This window comes from Haliotis rubra, unplaced genomic scaffold, assembly GCF_003918875.1.
Source record: "Haliotis rubra isolate DU_JTF1 unplaced genomic scaffold, ASM391887v1 Scf809, whole genome shotgun sequence".
Classification (NCBI taxonomy): Eukaryota; Metazoa; Mollusca; class Gastropoda; order Lepetellida; family Haliotidae; genus Haliotis; species Haliotis rubra.
This window is the reverse complement of record NW_025767534.1, coordinates 382,735-401,091: the sequence shown is the minus strand read 5'-3', so window position 1 is coordinate 401,091 and position 18,357 is coordinate 382,735.

Here is an 18,357-nt window from a genome sequence, read left to right as displayed (position 1 = left end):
GACCAGATGTTACCGCCACCAGAAACACAGCTTTCAGGTCAACAACTGAATGGAAATAGCCGATAGGTGTGAGAAAGTGGGACGGACAATGAATCGAAAGCACGATCGACAAATCCCAAGGTGGACTGGTTGGCCTGAGAGGCAGGTCGAATCCGTTCAAAGCTAAGCTGTACGAGAGGGTGCTGCCCCAGCAGAGCACCATCGACAGGGGTAATGAAAGTGGAAATAGCGGTGGAGTAGCCACGAATGGTCGAAGCCAGCCAGGCCTTCTTCAAGCGAGCTTGCAAAACTCCAATACTGGGACTAAATCCGCAGAAAGGGATCTGCAATGCCCTATCTGAACACCAGCTGCCGCATAGCGGGACCACCTATCCTCATACTGAGCGTTTAGTCGAATCCGCCCGAAGCCAGAATTGTGTCTGCAACTGCTGCAGGAATTCCGGCGTGCCTGAGGTTAGACCTGACAGAGGCCAAGCCACCCACTGAATCCGTGGATTTGGGTGGGGCGCTCCGTTCTGAGTGAGAATGTCGGTCGTAAAGGTAATAGAACAGGAGGCTGAGCCAGAAACCTGAGAATTACCGGAAACCAGCTCTGTGGATGACCAAAGCGGTGCCAGTAGCACAAGTAGCCGAGCTGGCTGGGTGGACAGCTGTGAAGGAGGACAGGGGAATGAGTGGTAGCGGCGGCACGCCCAGAGCACTTTGCCCGTCCAATCCAGCAGGAAGGCGTCGCAGCCAGCGCCTCTGGTCGGTATCGAGCAGAACACGGGTGTCTGATCGTCCGCGGACGCAAAACAGATCCACCTCGAGCGACCCGTACAACTGGGAGATTACTGTGAATATCTGCCTGTCGAGCATCCACTTTCGTCGCGGGGGCCAGGATCCCGCGAGAGCGCATCTGCTTCGCCGACGTTCTCAGCCCGGGGGAGATAAACAGGGAGTACCTGACAATCGTTACTGGTCGCTCCAGAGGAGAAAGTCCCACGCTTCCGGAGGAGCGCTGGGGACACCGTGCCTCCTGCTTCAGGGAGTGCGACGCATGGCCCGTCTGGTTGTCTAACTGAAGACGGACTACAGCCACGGACATGCTCTCTGAAGCGCTTCGAATACCAACCGCACAGCTCTCAGCTCCAACGTTGATGTGAAGGTGAGCCGGCCGACGACCAGAGTCCGGAAGCCGACAGACTGCCCAGAACGCCCCAGCCCGTGAGGACGCATCTATCTGAACTGTGAGAGCTGGCGTCCGGGATTTCCAAGGGGAACCCCTGGTGAGATTCCGACATTTGTCCACCACTGAAGGTGAGGTGTCAACCACTTTCGGGGACTGTGAGACTGCGCTCCCAGATCCTCCGTGTGAGTCCACAGCCGAAACCAAAAGCTTGCTGTATGGGACGCATCCTCAACCGCGCCCGCCACACTACAGAGATCGTCCGCCATATGGCCCAGTAAGCCAGGAGCCAAGTCCGTGCTGGTGCCTGGGGCTGGGAGAGGAATGAAGATACCATCTCCCGAACTCTGGTGACCCGGTCGGGCGACAAAAGGAAACGAGATCCTTGTTAAGCTTTGGAATCGCGCTCAAGAAAAACCAAGTCCTGGGTGGGTACCAGGTCGGATTTCTTGAGGTTGATGATCCACCCCAGTCGAGTTAGAATGTCTCTATCACTGTGTGAGTAGCATCTTGACTCGCTGGCTGTGTTAGTGCTCCGAAGCAACCAGTCGTCTAGGTAAGGGTAACAACGCCTTCCCTTGCGAGCGAGCTAGGGTAGCTGGGACTAACATGAGCTTGGTGAACACCCTTGGGGCAGTCGATATGCGAAGGGGAGCACCCTGAATTGGTAATACATCCCGTCGTAAAAAGAGAGCGGAGGTACTGCTTGAGCGAGGGATGTATGGGTACATCTGAGATCACGCGATCCTTTAGGTCGATTGACGTGAGCCAATCGCCGGGCTGAACAGATGAGATCACCGGCGCAGTGTCTCCATCTTGAAGGATGGTACCGAGCATGCGATTCAACCCTTGAGGTTGAGAATCGGACGGAACCCGCCGTCTTTCTTCGGGCGCGAGGAAATGCGTGGAGTAAAATCCCGCCTGTTCCTTCTCTCCGGTGGAATGCGCCGATTGCGGACTTGTCCAGCAGAGCCTGAACTTCGTCGCGCGCAATATGTCCGCCCTGGCGTGGCATGACGGCACCGAGATGCGTCGTATGCCCGGTGAAGTCGGGCGGACCTCGCTTCCACAGTGGGAGATGGCCTATGCTGACCGTGGCCAGCACCCAGCGTTGTTGGTAGCCTTCTCCCATTCCGGCAGGAATAGAGAGCGGCGGCACCACTGGGATATGGGAGTAGGAGCGCGTGCGTGGACCCTAGTAGCGGAGCTGACTGGAGTGTGACACACGCTTGGCGGCAGCCTGTTGGGTTAGCGGGAGGTCGGGCAGACCTCCGCGCCCAGCGAAAAGGCTGGGAGCTAGTCGAGGACTGCTCCTTGCCCTACCCTTGGCGGACCTACTCCTCCCTACCCCTACCAAGCGGCCGAAGCCAGCCGCAGACTTCGGGTGTAGGCTGCACCCGGCGGAGGAAGGTGGCACGGGCCAGCTGGGCGAGACACCCAGCGGGTGCTCCAACAAGGCTTTAGAGTCCTTGAAGGAGGTAGCTGCAGCGGCAGCCTCCCGTATGACCTGCTGGGCCCCTGGAAGAGGTCGCTCCCCAGACGGAAAGGGAGGGCCAGCAAGGTCTGCTGTGTTGCTGCCGAGTACCTAGACGTCGACAGCCACAGCCGGCGCATCCCCATGACTGCGCACATCACCGTCGGCGCAGCAGACCGCCAAAGTCGTGGCGAGTGAGCCTGCACTTCAGCTGACGGAGCAGCCGCGACATGCGGCGACGGTCACGTAGCCAGCATGCCCCCTCCGCCTCCAGGGCCGACCTCTGAACCCGAGGTGAGGTAGGCCTCATGGACCACCACCCGCACCTGCTGCATCGCGTTCGGTGACCCTCAGAGGTCCGTCGATGCGTACGCGCGAGGGGCTCCAGCGAGGGCAAAAGGTGGAGTTAGGCGCCCTTGCCGAGCAGCGGAGCTGCTCCGGAGGAAGCCGCCTCCCCAGGCTACGGAAGTGAAAACACATTGCGTCAACAATCGGTACAACGCAACAGGGAATCCTCCCCAAGCTGGTAGCGCCGCACGAGTTCAGGTAAGTCAAACCTTACTCGGCATCGGGATCGACCTCGACGTCCGAGACCAACGATGGCAGAATCGGAGAGCTGCGTCTGTGAGGGTTGCCTGGAGGGGCAAACGCCTCGCCAGGCAAGCGGAACTCAGTCGAGTCCACGCTACCAGCAGGCACCGCTGCCTGGGTAGGCCCTCGGCAATTCTCTGCCGGACCTCCCGCAAGGCGAAGCAAAACGAAGCTCGCCGTCATGCTCCTCGACCTCCCCAAGCTCCATTGCCTCGGCGTCCGGTGCCCGAGTCAGAGGCTGGGTCTCCTCCGTAGAGGACCCTAACCCGACCCGGTGGACTGCCTAACGCTAGGAACCACAGGAAGGGAAGAACAGACAGACTGCTCCACGTCAGCGCCAGCCGGCGTGCGTGGACCCCGTCCGAGGCGCTGGAGGCAGGCCAGGCAGAACTGGTGCCTCCGCTCTCATGGGGCGGGTGCGCGACCGACCGAATACCAGGAATACTCAACGGCCCTCGCCAGCTCGAGAGGGGACTGGGAGCCCTCCTCTCTCGGGAGCAGCCGAGGCGTCCGGATCCGCCAGAGGCAACGGATCTACAGACGCCTCAAGGCCGAGGGATCGAGCCGAGCCCGGCGATCCCACCCCCGGACTCTCCGCCCCCCGTCCGGAGTGGGTGAGGAACTCCTGCCGGAGACCTCCAACCGACTCACGAACGAAGGACTTCATCGAGTCCATCTGCTGCTGAAACATAGACTCCATCAGTGACATGTCAAAACCACTCGAAGTGGCAGGAGAGGGGGAAGGGCCACGGGATTTTTTTCCCTTTTTTGACACACGTTTGGACTTAGACGGGGGAACCTGCGTCAGGTCCCCTCCGCCTCCACGCATTTCGCGATAGAACAAGGTGTCGGCAGCCCGCCTCTTCTGGGCCCGGGGAAAAGGCCAGACAAATAGGACAGGAGTCAGCCTCATGGCCTGTCTTCTCCAGACAGGCCACGCAACTGCGTATGACTGTCGGCCCGGGGGATACTCCCCTCACAGACCGAACAGCATGAAAAGGCCTGAAACAAACACGCAAACGTGTTAGTGAACGGCGGCCAGCAGCATATAAACACGTAGAAAACATTGAAAAACTACGTGAAGGTTACCACGGAAAGTAATAGTTGGTTTTAATACGCAATATTACGACCACATGGCACGCTAAACTTCCGCCATGGCAGAGCAACACGCATGTAACCACGGAAAGTTCGCGCATTTAGTATTAATACAAAGTCACAATTATGAAACAACCAACTGTAAAGCTTTACTGTTCTTGTTTTAGACAAATAAAGACCATACATACAGGTGGTGTCGCAGACATATCGTTTAACAGCGCCGTACGGCTCATGAATGGGTTATCAAACACGTCTGTTCACGGCCGTGACAGCAGAAGGAATGATGATACGGGTCTAGGAGCCTACCCAGTTGGTGCGCATGCGCTAAGGGAGATAACTCCGTGAGGTAGGGTCCGTATAATAAATAAAAGAGTTTATTTATTGTACAATCTTTTTATTCAAAAAACATTGATACAACTGTCACAGGACATTTTTCAGCCGGAAAATGCATAATATGTACCCCAAGGACGATCTCTGTGAAAAAGAATGGAATTGCACGACAACACAAGTCACGATACTTACCACGTGCCGCCATGTTTAGCCGTCTGCAGCCGCACAACTGAAACCGGCTCAGTCGGCTGACACCCGTGCAGTCCGTGCTCATCAGCCGCTGTGCAAATCAAGTGCAGCCCAAGTTTTATAACCCGGCTAAGACCAGCTTGTTGTCCGCCGTAAGTCGGAGCGACGGTAGTGCAAGGAATTCACGTGGTTGAAACTGACACGACACACTGGGAGACGTCACAGGACATCAGAAGCTTTGCTATTAAAATGCACGAAATCTGCACGTTATACAACCAGCCAGAGAAATGAAACAAAGATTACTGACGCTTGTACAATACAACCAGAAATTATTGAGAATTTAAAGATTGCAATTTAAAAAAAAATATCACTCATTACTCACGTATTAAATGTGAATATTAGCAGAACATTACTCCAGATTCAAAGACAGGTGAACAGTTAGTATTTCGTCAAGTCACCATGGGCAGCAATGCAGGCTTCAATGAGGCGGGGCATACTACTGATCAAAGAAGTTATAAAGTCCTGGGCCATGCTGTTCAATATCAGACCACTTCTTCTTTCATTTCAGCAATATTTGTCAGATTTGTTCTTATTCACACTTTCCTCCGTAAGTCCCCAAACATTTTTTATTGGATTTAGGTGAGGGCCAAAGCCTGGCCAATCCAATAATGCCATATTTTAGGTCCGAAACCAGGCCTGTGAATGCTTTGAACGATGTTTTGGGTTGTTGTCCTGCTGGATAATCCAAAAACGTCCATAGAACACTTGAGCAGATGGAAGTAAATGTCCCTCGAGAATATCTGTGTGCCGCTCACTGTTCATATTCCCTTCAAATACACAGAGGGGCGTTGCCCCTAACACAGATATGCCACCCCACACGTTAAATTTCGGACTGTACTTTGGGCGCTGTTACAAAGGTTTTTTCAGTTTGTTTGGTCCAGAATGTCAGTGTATTAGGAAACAGCCACACAGAACTTTCATCTGAGAAAATCACATTGTCCCAGTTAAAATTCCTATGCTCTAAGCACCTGTTCAACCATCGCTCCTTTTTGTTCAGGGTTCATGATCGGTAATGGAATTCCTCGAGTTTTCTGCCAACCCATTGCAAGCAGCTAAGTGCTAATTGTCACCTTACAGACAGCCACAGTTCCTCTATCAATCATATCCAGCCTTACGTTTTCTAAACTCATTCGGGGCGGTGGGGTAGCCTAGTGGTTAAAGCGTTGTCTCGTCATGCCGAAGGCCCGGGTTCGATTCCCCACATGGGCACAATGTGTTAAGCCCATTTCTGGTGTCCCCCGCCGTGATATTGCTGGAATATTGCTAAAAGCGGCGTAAAACTAAACTCAGTCAGTCTAAACTCATTCGTTTGTTTTTAGAAACAAAATTACCAAGCTGCCTCCTGTCACCGACAGTCAATTTTCTGGGCCTACTTGCGCCTCCCTGGTGCTCAATGCCATATCAATTTGTAATATTTTTCAAAACACGATAAACAGTGGACAAAGGGATGCCTGTTCTACTTGAAATCACTTTAGCTGATCTGATGTCCTTGTTATAATATTCTAAAATCAACTTCCTCTTGTCTAAATCATCCATACTGAGGATCACTGAAAATGCTAGCAAGTAAACAAAGGGGGATAACTATTCATAAAATTAATCGAAAAGAAGTAACGAAGTTGTCTCTCTTGAATGAAACCAAGCACTTGATAGCTGGTCAAGGTTGTTTATACTAGAAATCCAATTAAGCATATTCCTAAAATTCTAAATAATTTCTGGTCATACTATACTTCAATACAACAGTCACAATCCAAAAGTAACCAATTAGAAATCTTAGCTGGTAAGAGTCCCTTCCGCTCCCCCATCTCAAATTATAACCAGCGGCTGACGGGATGATGTAAATCCAGCTAGGGTCCATGCAGGTAGCAAATGTACTGTAAGTCCCCATAGTCCCTAGCATGGTGATCTACCTTCAGTTGTTGGCGATCTCTAGCCCGTTTTTAATATTAAAGTGTCTGTACTATTTGTCTCATTTTAAAAGTTACTTCCTAGTTTTAATTCTGTGATACTCTAGATATTTTACTGTCCTTCGTCGACAGGTTTCTATAATTTAATTGCGTTTATTGTTAATTCATAACTATGGCTGAAATATTGTCGATGTGACTATAACTTTTAACTCACTCCCTCTGAAATTATAGTTTTTAAATTAGTATACATTGAAATTAATGACAAATCGACACACAACAATTACTGGAGAACTCACAAAAATTACTAAAGGCAAAAAAATAATTAATATGTAACGGGGTTCACGTGTTAACGTTTCGTACAGATCTAGATATTTTACTTCCGGGTGTTGGTCGTTCCTTTAGGAACTGCACCCTTCGTTGGTTGTGGGTGCAGGGAATATATATCCTGCGTGGTTCTGGGTATCATACTGTGATTCTGTTCCGTCGGTGGAGGAATTGTTTTCGCCGCCATTTGTTGTTGCAGTCATGTTGTTTGGTATGAGCAATTCTGATTGGTGATGGGCAGATTGGCTGGCCAATCCTGTGTTGGTTATGTAAGACGTAGGACAGCTACTGGGTATTTAAGCGCGTAACACGAATTGTATTACAATGGACACTTTTTAAATGCTCAATTTGAAATTAGATGTAGGTCCATTATAAACGATAGTTGACGTAAAAAATAATAACTTTTATGCTGAAACTATTAAGGATGTAGTTACCATGCAGTCTCACTGTCACTATAAAAACAAACAGATAGGAGGGGTCGCCTCAAAAGCAAAACCTGGGGTCGTGCTTGGGGATACAGATATCAGCTAAAATATTTCCACTATCAATCTATATTTTAATTATATATACTATTTTAATATTTTAAAAGTTACTTGCTAGCTTTAATTCTCTAACTGTGATACTCTAGATATTTTACTGTCCTTCGTCGGCAGGTTTTCTATAATTTAATTGCGTTAATTGTTAATTCATAACCTTTTAAGTCACACAAAGATAAGATAATCCTTTAGGGTAATTATACTGGGGAGGTACATGGCACGTCATAACAATTTACAAATAATATCCATTCCTGTCGATCTTCGGGTGGTCATGCCACCTATATACTACGATGCGTTTCTATAGTTTTCGAGTATCATATTATTTTACATATCTCAACATAAACTTTATGAAAGAAAGACACATAAGATGTTAATCAATGGATGAGACATAGTCAACACACATGAAAAAGCACAAACTATCTTTGAGATGACCCCTTGTGCTTTTAGGCAGCACGTGCATTTCATGCCAGGTGAGTCGACGGTCCGTCGTCATACCTGGCTGAGCGACCTAATTGCCATCTATAGTCTGATCTATTGCTTTCAGCAGCTATTCGTAAGTTTTGCCAGATTTTACGAGTAAACATGCTTTTCTGGATATCGTATTACGCATCCCACTGAACGCCCAGTTAGGCCGAAGTGGGTTATTTCGACATATGCTTTTTGCAATTTTGTAAATTTTAGGGATACTGAGTCACAGCTTAAAAACATTTTTTTCTATTTCCGACAGTACTATAGGATAGATGCCAGGTAGTAGGAAGACCAGTTTTAGGAACAGTAGACTGTAGGTAGGTATCTATTTGACCAGTGTTAGGAACAGTAGACTGTAGGTAGGTATCTATAGACCAGTGTTAGGGACAGTAGACTGTAGGTAGGAATCTATTAGACCAGTGTTAGGAACAGTAGACTGGAGGTAGGAATCTATTAGACCAGTGTTAGGAGCAGTAGACTGTAGGTAGGAATCTATTAGACCAGTGTTAGGAACAGTAGACTGGAGGTAGGAATCTATTAGACCAGTGTTAGGAACAGCAGACTGGGGGTAGGAATCTATTAGACCAGTGTTAGGAACAGTAGACTGTAGGTAGGAATCTATTAGACCAGTGTTAGGAACAGTAGACTGGAGGTAGGAATCTATTAGACCAGTGTTAGGAACATTAGACTGTAGGTAGGAATCTATTAGACCAGTGTTAGGAACAGTAGACTGGAGATGGGAATCTATTAGACCAGTGTTAGGAACAGTAGACTGGAGGTAGGAATCTATTACACCAGTGTTAGGAACAGTAGACTGTAGGTAGGAATCTATTAGACCAGTGTTAGGAACAGTAGACTGGAGGTAGGAATCTATTTGACCAGTGTCAGGAACAGTAGACTGTAGGTAGGAATCTATTAGACCAGTGTTAGGAACAGTAGACTGGAGGTAGGAATCTATTTGACCAGTGTCAGGAAGAGTAGACTGTAGGTAGGAATCTATTAGACCAGTGTTAGGAACAGTAGACTGTAGGTAGGAATCTATTAGACAAGTGTTAGGAACAGTAGACTGGAGGTAGGAATCTATTAGACCAGTGTTAGGAACAGTAGACTGTAGGTAGGAATCTATTAGACCAGTGTCAGGAACAGTAGACTGGAGGTAGGAATCTATTAGACCAGTGTCAGGAACTGTAGACTGGAGGTAGGAATCTATTAGACCAGTGTTAGGAACAGTAGACTGGAGGTAGGAATCTATTAGACCAGTGTTAGGAACAGTAGACTGTAGGTAGGAATCTATTAGACCAGTGTTAGGAACAGTAGACTGGAGGTAGGAATCTATTAGACCAGTGTTAGGAACAGTAGACTGGAGGTAGGAATCTATTAGACCAGTGTTAGGAACAGTACACTGGAGGTAGGAATCTATTAGACCAGTGTTAGGAACAGTAGACTGGAGGTAGGAATCTATTAGACCAGTGTTAGGATCAGTAGACTGTAGGTAGGAATCTATTACACCAGTGCTAGGAACAGTAGACTGTAGGTAGGAATCTATTAGACCAGTGTTAGGAACAGTAGACTGGAGGTAGGAATCTATTAGACCAGTGTTAGGATCAGTAGACTGTAGGTAGGAATCTATTACACCAGTGCTAGGAACAGTAGACTGTAGGTAGGAATCTATTACACCAGTCTTAGGAACAGTAGACTGGAGGTAGGAATCTATTAGACCAGTGTTAGGAACAGTAGACTGTAGGTAGGAATCTATAAGATCAGTGTTAGGAACAGTAGACTGGAGGTAGGAATCTATTAGACCAGTTACAGTAGACTGGAGGTGGGAATCTATTAGACCAGTGTTAGGAACAGTAGACTGTAGGTAGGAATCTATTACACCAGTGTAAGGAAGAGTAGACATTGGGTAGGAATCTATTAGACAAGTGTTAGGAACAGTAGACTGTAGGTAGGAATCTATTACACCAGTCTTAGGAACAGTACACTGGAGGTAGGAATCTATTAGACCAGTGTTAGGAACAGTAGACTGGAGGTAGGAATCTATTAGACCAGTGTTAGGAACAGTAGACTGTAGGTAGGAATCTATAAGATCAGTGTTAGGAACAGTAGACTGGAGGTAGGAATCTATTAGACCAGTTACAGTAGACTGGAGGTAGGAATCTATTAGACCAGTTACAGTAGACTGTAGGTAGGAATCTATTAAACCAGTGTTAGGAACAGTAGACTGTAGGTAGGAATCTATTACACCAGTCTTAGGAGCAGTAGACTGGAGGTAGGAATCTATTAGACCAGTGTTAGGAACAGTAGACTGGAGGTAGGAATCTATAAGATCAGTGTTAGGAACAGTAGACTGGAGGTAGGAATCTATTAGACCAGTGTTAGGAACAGTAGACTGGAGGTGGGAATCTATTAGACCAGTGTTAGTGTAGCCGTGTGCTGAAACAAAGTGTGGTATTTTGTATATAGTTGGGCATATGTCAGTTCACATTTCATTTTATTAGAAAAGATAAAAAAAGCATAAAATAAATAAACCAAAAACAAACTACCTTGCTATTAAATATTGAAATTACTTGTAGAAATCACCTGTATTGCCATGTGGGTGCTGTAATAGCAGTCATGTCATATCATTGTCTGGTCTTGATTGTTAACTAACACTGGTCACCATCTTGGTTCCTTGGTTCTTCTAATTTTCAACCTCTTCTTTTTCTGAATTGGGAATCATCCCAATTCACTTCAATTCTTCTTTTTTATAAATAGTAGACTCACCTTATTGCCACTTACCTGCCAGTGATTGGTTTCTTGTGCCAAACAATTCTCTTCTTGGCTGTGATTGGCCCTATTGGTTTGCCATAGTTTTCTTGTTGCTCACCTGTAGATTGTTCCTCAGTGTGTACCTGTCCCTCATTGAGAGACCTTCTCATTCTTATATGCAGGTGAGTCAACTTTTCACAGTTTCAGTTAGAGATAAGTTAGGCATAGGTTTATTAAAATTATTAAATAGGTTAAAACATTTATTACAATTATCAACTATTAACTATTAACTATTAACTAGAACATACTTTAATTTAAATTAACAATTATATATCTAGTCAGTTTATAAACTTACTAATGGCCATGTGCTTGTTAGCGTCGGCCATGACAGTTTTCCATTTTAGTTATGTAAAGTCATAATTGGCACATGTGTTGGTACAGTACTGTGCATTGATGTAGTAATATAATATTCATGCAATGTTGCTATGATTGGCCTAATTGTATTGTATGTGTTGTTAAATGTGAGAGTGTGTACCTGTCCCTCATTGAGAGACCTTCTCATTCTTATATGCAGGCAGGTACACAGTCATTTCACCCATCACCAATCAAAGATTGTCATGGTTGGCCCTGGTCACTCTTGTCTATACCGCATCGTCCAGAGACCCGAATAATATACCCATGGACCACGGTCTCATTAGGAACAGTAGACTGTAGGTAGGAATCTATTAGACCAGTGTCAGGAACAGTAGACTGTAGGTAGGAATCTATTAGACAAGTGTTAGGAACAGTAGACTGTAGGTAGGAATCTATTAGACCAGTGTTAGGAACAGTACACTGGAGGTAGGAATCTATTAGACAAGTGTTAGGAACAGTAGACTGGAGGTAGGAATCTATTAGACCAGTGTTAGGAACAGTAGACTGTAGGTAGGATGTAGTGTTATTTTAAGAGGGTGGCTTATGCGAAGTGAAGAGGGTTGGGTTAGGAGAAAGTAGGTTAGTGTATCAGTAAAATATTTTAAGTAATTGTGTTTGTACATTTTTCTCAGGAATTGTGTTGTTTTTTAATTGCTCCTCTGCATCCATGAATTGGGAACAGGACGGCTTTTGTTCTGAGTACACAAAACACAACGCAAAGCATCATGGTCGTATGTCGTAAAGACGTTCCTGTTGCACAACAAATTGTCGTCTGCCAAGCTGCCTCTATTATAGACTGGCTGGCTGTACCTCGCATACAGCTTCACCTCACAGCCGTCTGGAAGTCCCAAGGTGTCCAATACGCACGTGCAAATCATGCTTGTCTATTTCAGGGATGTCAAATGTCGGGAGTGACAACAAGTAGTTACAATCTTGGCTCCGGTCGCCGTCAGTCTGTGCCTGTTAAATATAGTTGATATGGAAATATTGTAATTATTATCCACGTTTATCCAGGTCTGTGCTTACAGCTGGAATACATGATTTTAATACACATCGATTTTACACAAATCGTCAGTAAACGGTAATAAGTTATGTATTATCTCAAGCTGCAGTTACTTGAACTTATTTTCTACTGGCAAAAAAGGATAAGATGAGCACCTACCTGACAACTGATCCGTATTAGCAAGCCTGAGCCCCGCCCACTGGCGCTTGCCATTGTTAGCGAACGGGTCCCATGTTGTCCGCAATCAAGTGTAGTGTGATGGGTGCAGCTACGAGCGGAATCAATTTCATCGTCCTGCAATGCACGTGCACTAGCTGATATCTGCTCTACCTTTCACAAACCACATGGGTTTGATCATTGCCGTGCACCGCCTACTTCTCGTAAACGCGTTCTCTGCGCCGGTCCAATTTGTCCTTGTTTGCCAGTAATGGCAACTTCTTGGCTGGTATCAACATATATTATTAATCGACATTATAATATTGTATAATCTGAATTTTGGCTGTATACCAGTTCAAACTGTCGCCTAAATGATGTTGGTGTCATATTGCCAAACTAACATCATGTAAATTATAATAAACAGAAACAATCTAACCCTTTTATAAAACTGTAGGAAAACTGGTTAAATTGTAGTGTAAGCAGGGGGGCAGGGGCTCCATAACGGGACATTTAAACAATAGTCTACCACATTGTCTTGTAGCACATTGTTTCACTTGCTCCACTACGGGACAACTTTTTGACCGGGGTTACTGTTCATCATAGCGTGACCGCCACCGTGGTGTAGTGGATAGAGCGTCCGCCCGGAGAGCGGAAGGTCGCGGGTTCGATCCCCGACCGTGTCATACCAAAAGACGTTAAAAATAAGGTATTTGGTGGTCCCTGCCTGGCGCTCGGTATTATTGGGTACAACAAGGACTGGTCGGCTCGGAGTCAGTGTAATGTGTCTGTGTGGGGTATTCATGCTTCACTGCGGCATGGTATCTCATTGGGCTAGGACTATAAAACCAGCTTAAGTCTGGGCTTGTACGAGCAGGCACACATACGCATACGCACGCATGCACGTCGTCACATGAGCGAAATATTCACAAGCATGACGTTTAACCTAATTTCACCTCACCTCACCTCATCATAGCGCAAGATACATTGGGTAGGCCACGTGGTTGGCACTATATAGTTTGGGTAGGCTCTGATTGGCGGAGAAATCCGTCATCAGTAGATGAACTCTGACCCATGTCAGAGGTCGTTCTAGAGCGCTAGATAAGTGACCTGGCTCTCTGGATTCAGTGTTTAGCTTTCGGTCATCCGAGCAACATCAGGTAATATCTCTGTCCCGAGGTCCTGTTTCAGGATCATTCCCTCCCCGTTTACAGAGTGGGATCTTCGGTTATAAGTAGGGGGGATGCTAGGTTCCCTTTACTAGTGCTTGGTCGGGTTGGGGGAAAGTTTTTGTTTGTATTTTTCTACATATTTTTCAATAAACTATTGTTATTGTTATTTTTGTCTGTTATTTCCCAATGTTTTTTTATGTCTGTTATTTATGCTTTATGCCCGATTCACGAACTGGTCACTGAGTTTTGAGTAGAGAACAAGTCAACCTGAACGCACACCTATAAAATAAAATTACACAACGCAATGTCCAAGAAAGGCTGATTCGTCACCAAGTTCCTACATACTACCTAGCTTAACTCAGCTGTCACTGGGCGATGGTAGTCTACTGAGAACCACGCCTATTACACACTAAGGTGATCGTAAGTCACAGAGGTAACCTTAGTGCAGTGTTAAAGAACGTGAGTTAAGGTTAACCTATAGTAAAGGTTGCTTCGTGAAAGGAGCCCCTGTTCATTGGCTAACAGACAAAATAGCCAAGTTTAGGTACAGTCTGTCCAAGTGTTATAACCTGGCTAAGGCCGCTTCACCATATGATGTCCGTCCACTGTGTGTCGGTGGAACTGTAGTGCACGGACTGCACGTGGTTTATACTGACACGACACAGTGAGACTCGCGCCAGGACGGCAGAAGTTCAGCTCTTTATACTCGGGTAGTCTGTATTTTAAGACAGTCAGTCTGGGAAATGACGAAATACTCACCGATGTCCCCTTACTCTGCCATGTATAACTTGTTTTAGTCGCTATATGGCTGAAATACAGTCGGGTACCCCAGCAAGGCGACTTTCACCATACTGATAGTGATTTTGTAAATTCTAATGTACTTGGAACTTATAATTTAGGCAAGATGAAAAGAAATACTTCAAGTACGTTAAACGATAAGAGAATACTTCATTAAAGAATACAAGTGACACAATAATCAGTGACACTACACCAATAATTCGACTCCCTCTATAAATGACGTGAATGCCTTACAATGTCATGTACGGTGCTTTTCAGTGACTAAGTTTCAGTTTCACAGCAAAGGCTGACGTATTATTCCATAACCTTCACCAACTCCTGTTTTCATGGTGTCCTACCTTACTTTTCAATTGACTCTGCATCATATAAATAGAGGATACTAAATGTCCTTCCGTGTGATAACAATTTTATTTAACGAGTTAATGATTTGGTATCAAACGAGCAAAAGCAATTCTTTTTCAGAGAGATCGTCCTTGGGGTACATATTATGCATTTTCCGGCTGAAAAATGTCCTGTGACAGTTGTATCAATGTTTTTTGAATAAAAAGATTGAACAATAAATAAACTCTTTTATTTATTATACGGCCCCTACCTCACGGAGTTACCTCCCTTAGCGCATGCGCACCAACTGGGTAGGCTCCTAGACCCGTATCATCATTCCTTCTGCTGTCACTGCCGTGAACAGACGTGTTTATAATAGAACGCACTTCATGAGCCGGACAGCGCTGAAAGCTAATAAGAAAGCTATGTCTGAGACACCACCTGTATGTATGGTCTTTATTTGCCTAAAACAAGGAACAGTAAAGCTTTACAGTTGGTTGTTTCATAATTGTGACTTTGTATTAATACAAAATACGCGAACTTTCCCGTGGTTTACGCACGTGTTGCTCTGCCATGGCGGGAAGTTTAGCGTGCCATGTGGTCGTAATATTGCGTATTAAAACCAACTATTACTTTCCGTGGTAACCTTCACGTATTTTTCAATGTTTTCTACGTGTTTATATGCTGCTGGCCGCTGTTAGCTACATGCTTGCGTGTTTGCTTTCAGGCCTTTTCATCCTGTTCGGTCTGTGGACAGAGAGAAATTCCACGGGCCGACAGGCATGAGCTATGCGTTGCCCGTCTTGAGAAGACGGCCACGACGCTGAGTCCTGCCCTATTTGTCTGGCCTTTTCCCCCCGGGCCCAGAAGAGGCGGGCGGCCGATACGTTGTTTTATCGTGAGATGCGTGAGGCGGGAGGGGACCTGACGCAGGTCCCCCCGTCTAAAACAAAACGTACGTCAAAAAAGGGAAAAATATCCCGAGGCCCTTCCCCCTCTCCTACCACTTCGAGTGGTTTTGACATGTCGGTAATGGACTCTATGTTTCAGCAGCATATGGACTCCGTGGAAGTCCTTCGTTCGGGAGTCGGTTGGAGGTCTCCGGCAGGAGTTCCTCGCCCACTCCGGACGGGGGGCGGAGAGTCCGGGGATGGGATCGCCGGGCTCGGCTCGATCCCTCAGCCTTGAGGCGTCTGTAGATCCGTTGCCTCTGGCTTCGATCCGGACGCCGGGCTGCTCCGAAAGGGAGGTGCTCCCAGTCCCCTCTCTCTCGGAGTTAGCGCAGGGACCGCTGAGTATTCCTGGTATTCCGGTCCTTGCGCACACCCGCCCCTTGAGAGCGGAGGCACCAGTTCTGCCTGGCCTGCCTCCAGCGTCTCGGGACCGGGGTCCACGCACGCCGGCTGGCGCTGACGTGGAGCCGTCTGTCTGTTCTTCCCTTCCTGTGGTTCCTAGCGCTAGGCAGTCCACCGGGTCGGGGTTCGGGTCCTCTTACGGAGGAGACCCAGCCTCTGACTCGGGCTCGGGCGCCGAGGCAATGGAGCTTGGGGAGGTTGAGGAGCAGGACGGAGGCTTCCGTTTTGCTTCGGCCTTGCGGGAGGTCCGGCAGAGAATTGCCGAGGGCCTACCCCAGGCCGCGGTGCCTGCTGGTTGCCCCTAGGCAACCCTCGCAGACGCAGCTCCGCATTCTGCCTTCGTTGGTCTCGGACGTGGTTGATCCCCTCTTGTCTGGTGCCCGAGTACGGTTTGACTTACCGGATCTCGTGCGGCGCTACCAGCTTGGGGAGGATTCCCTGTTCGTTGTGCCAATTGTAGACGAATGTGTGTTCACTTCCGTCGCCCTGGGGGGAGGCTCGGCTTCCTCCGGAGCAGCTCCGGCTGCTCGGCAAGGGCTCCTGACTTCACCTTTTGCCCTCGCGGGCGCCCCCCTGCGGCACGCGTACCGGACCTACGAGGAGGTCTACCGGAACGCCGATGCAGCAGGTGCGGTGGTGGTCCATGAGGCCTACCTCTCCTCGGTTCAGAGGTCGGCCCTGAGGCGAGAGGGCATGCTGGCGACGCACGCCGCGATGTCGTGCTGCTCCGCCAGCTTTCGGAAGTGCAGGCTCACCTCGCTACTCTTTGCGGTCTGCTGCGCCGACGGTGATGTGCGCAGTCATGGGGATGCGCAGGCTGTGGCTGTCGACGTCTAGGTACTCGGCAGCAACACAGCAGACCTTGCTGGCCCTCCCTTTCCGTCTGGGAGCGACCCTCTTTCCAGGGGCCCAGCAGGTCATACGGGAGGCTGCCGCTGCAGCTACCTCCTTCAAGGACTCTAAGGCCTTGTTGGAGCACCCGCGGGTGTCTCGCCCACGCGCTCCCGTGCCACCTTCCTCCGCCGGGGTGCAGCCTACACCCGAGTCTGCCGGCTGGCTTCGGCCGCTTGGTAGGGGTAGGCGGAGGAACAGGTCCGCCCCGACCTCCCGTTAACCCATCAGGCTGCCGCTCAAGCCGTGTGTCACGCCCAGTCAGCTCCGCTACTCGGGTCTACACGCACGCTCCTACCCCATATCCCAGTGGGAGGCCGCCTCTCTCTATTCCTGCCGGAATGGGAGAAGGCTACCAACAACGCTTGGGTGCTGGCCACGGTCAGCATAGGCCATCTCCCACTGTGGAAGTGAGGTCCGTTCGACTTCACCGGCATACGTCGCACTCCGGTCCCGTCATGTCAAGCCAGGGCGGACATATTGCGCGACGAAGTTCAGGCTCTGCTGGACAAGTCCGCAATCGAGCGCATTCCACCGGAGAGGAACAGGCGGGATTTTATTCCACGTACTTCCTCGTCCCGAAGAAAGACGGCGGGTTCCGTCCCGATTCTCAACCTCAAGGGGGTTGAATCGCATGCTCGAAGTACCATCCTTCAAGATGGAGACACTGCGCCGGTGATCTCATCTGTTCAGCCCGACGATTGGCTCACGTCAATCGACCTAAAGGATGCGCGATTCTGCATGTACCCATACATCCATCGTTCAAGCAGTACCTTCGGTTCTCTTACGACGGGATGTATTACCAATTCAGGGTGCTCCTTCGCATATCGACTGCCCCAAGGGTGTTCACCAAGCTCATGTTAGTCCCAGCTACCCTAGCTCGCTCGCAAGGAAGGCGTTGTTACCCTTACCTAGACGACTGGTTGCTCGGAGCACTAACACAGCCAGCGAGTCAAGATGCTACTCACACAGTGATAGACATTCTAACTCGACTGGGGTGGATCATCAACCTCAAGAAATCCGACCTGGTACCCAACCAGGACTTGGTTTTTCTTGAGCGCCGATTCCAAACGAACAAGGATCTCGTTTCCTTGTCGCCCGACCGGGTCACCAGAGTTCGGGAGATGGTATCTTCATTCCTCTCCCAGCCCCAGGCACCAGCACGGACTTGGCTCCGTCTACTGGGCCATATGGCGGCGACGATCTCTGTAGTGTGGCGGGCGCGGTTGAGGATGCGTCCCATACAGCAAGCTTTGGCTCGGCTGTGGACTCACACGGAGGATCTGGAGTGCAGTCTCACAGTCCCCGAGTGGTTGACACCTCACCTTCAGTGGTGGACAAATGTCGGGAATCTCACCAG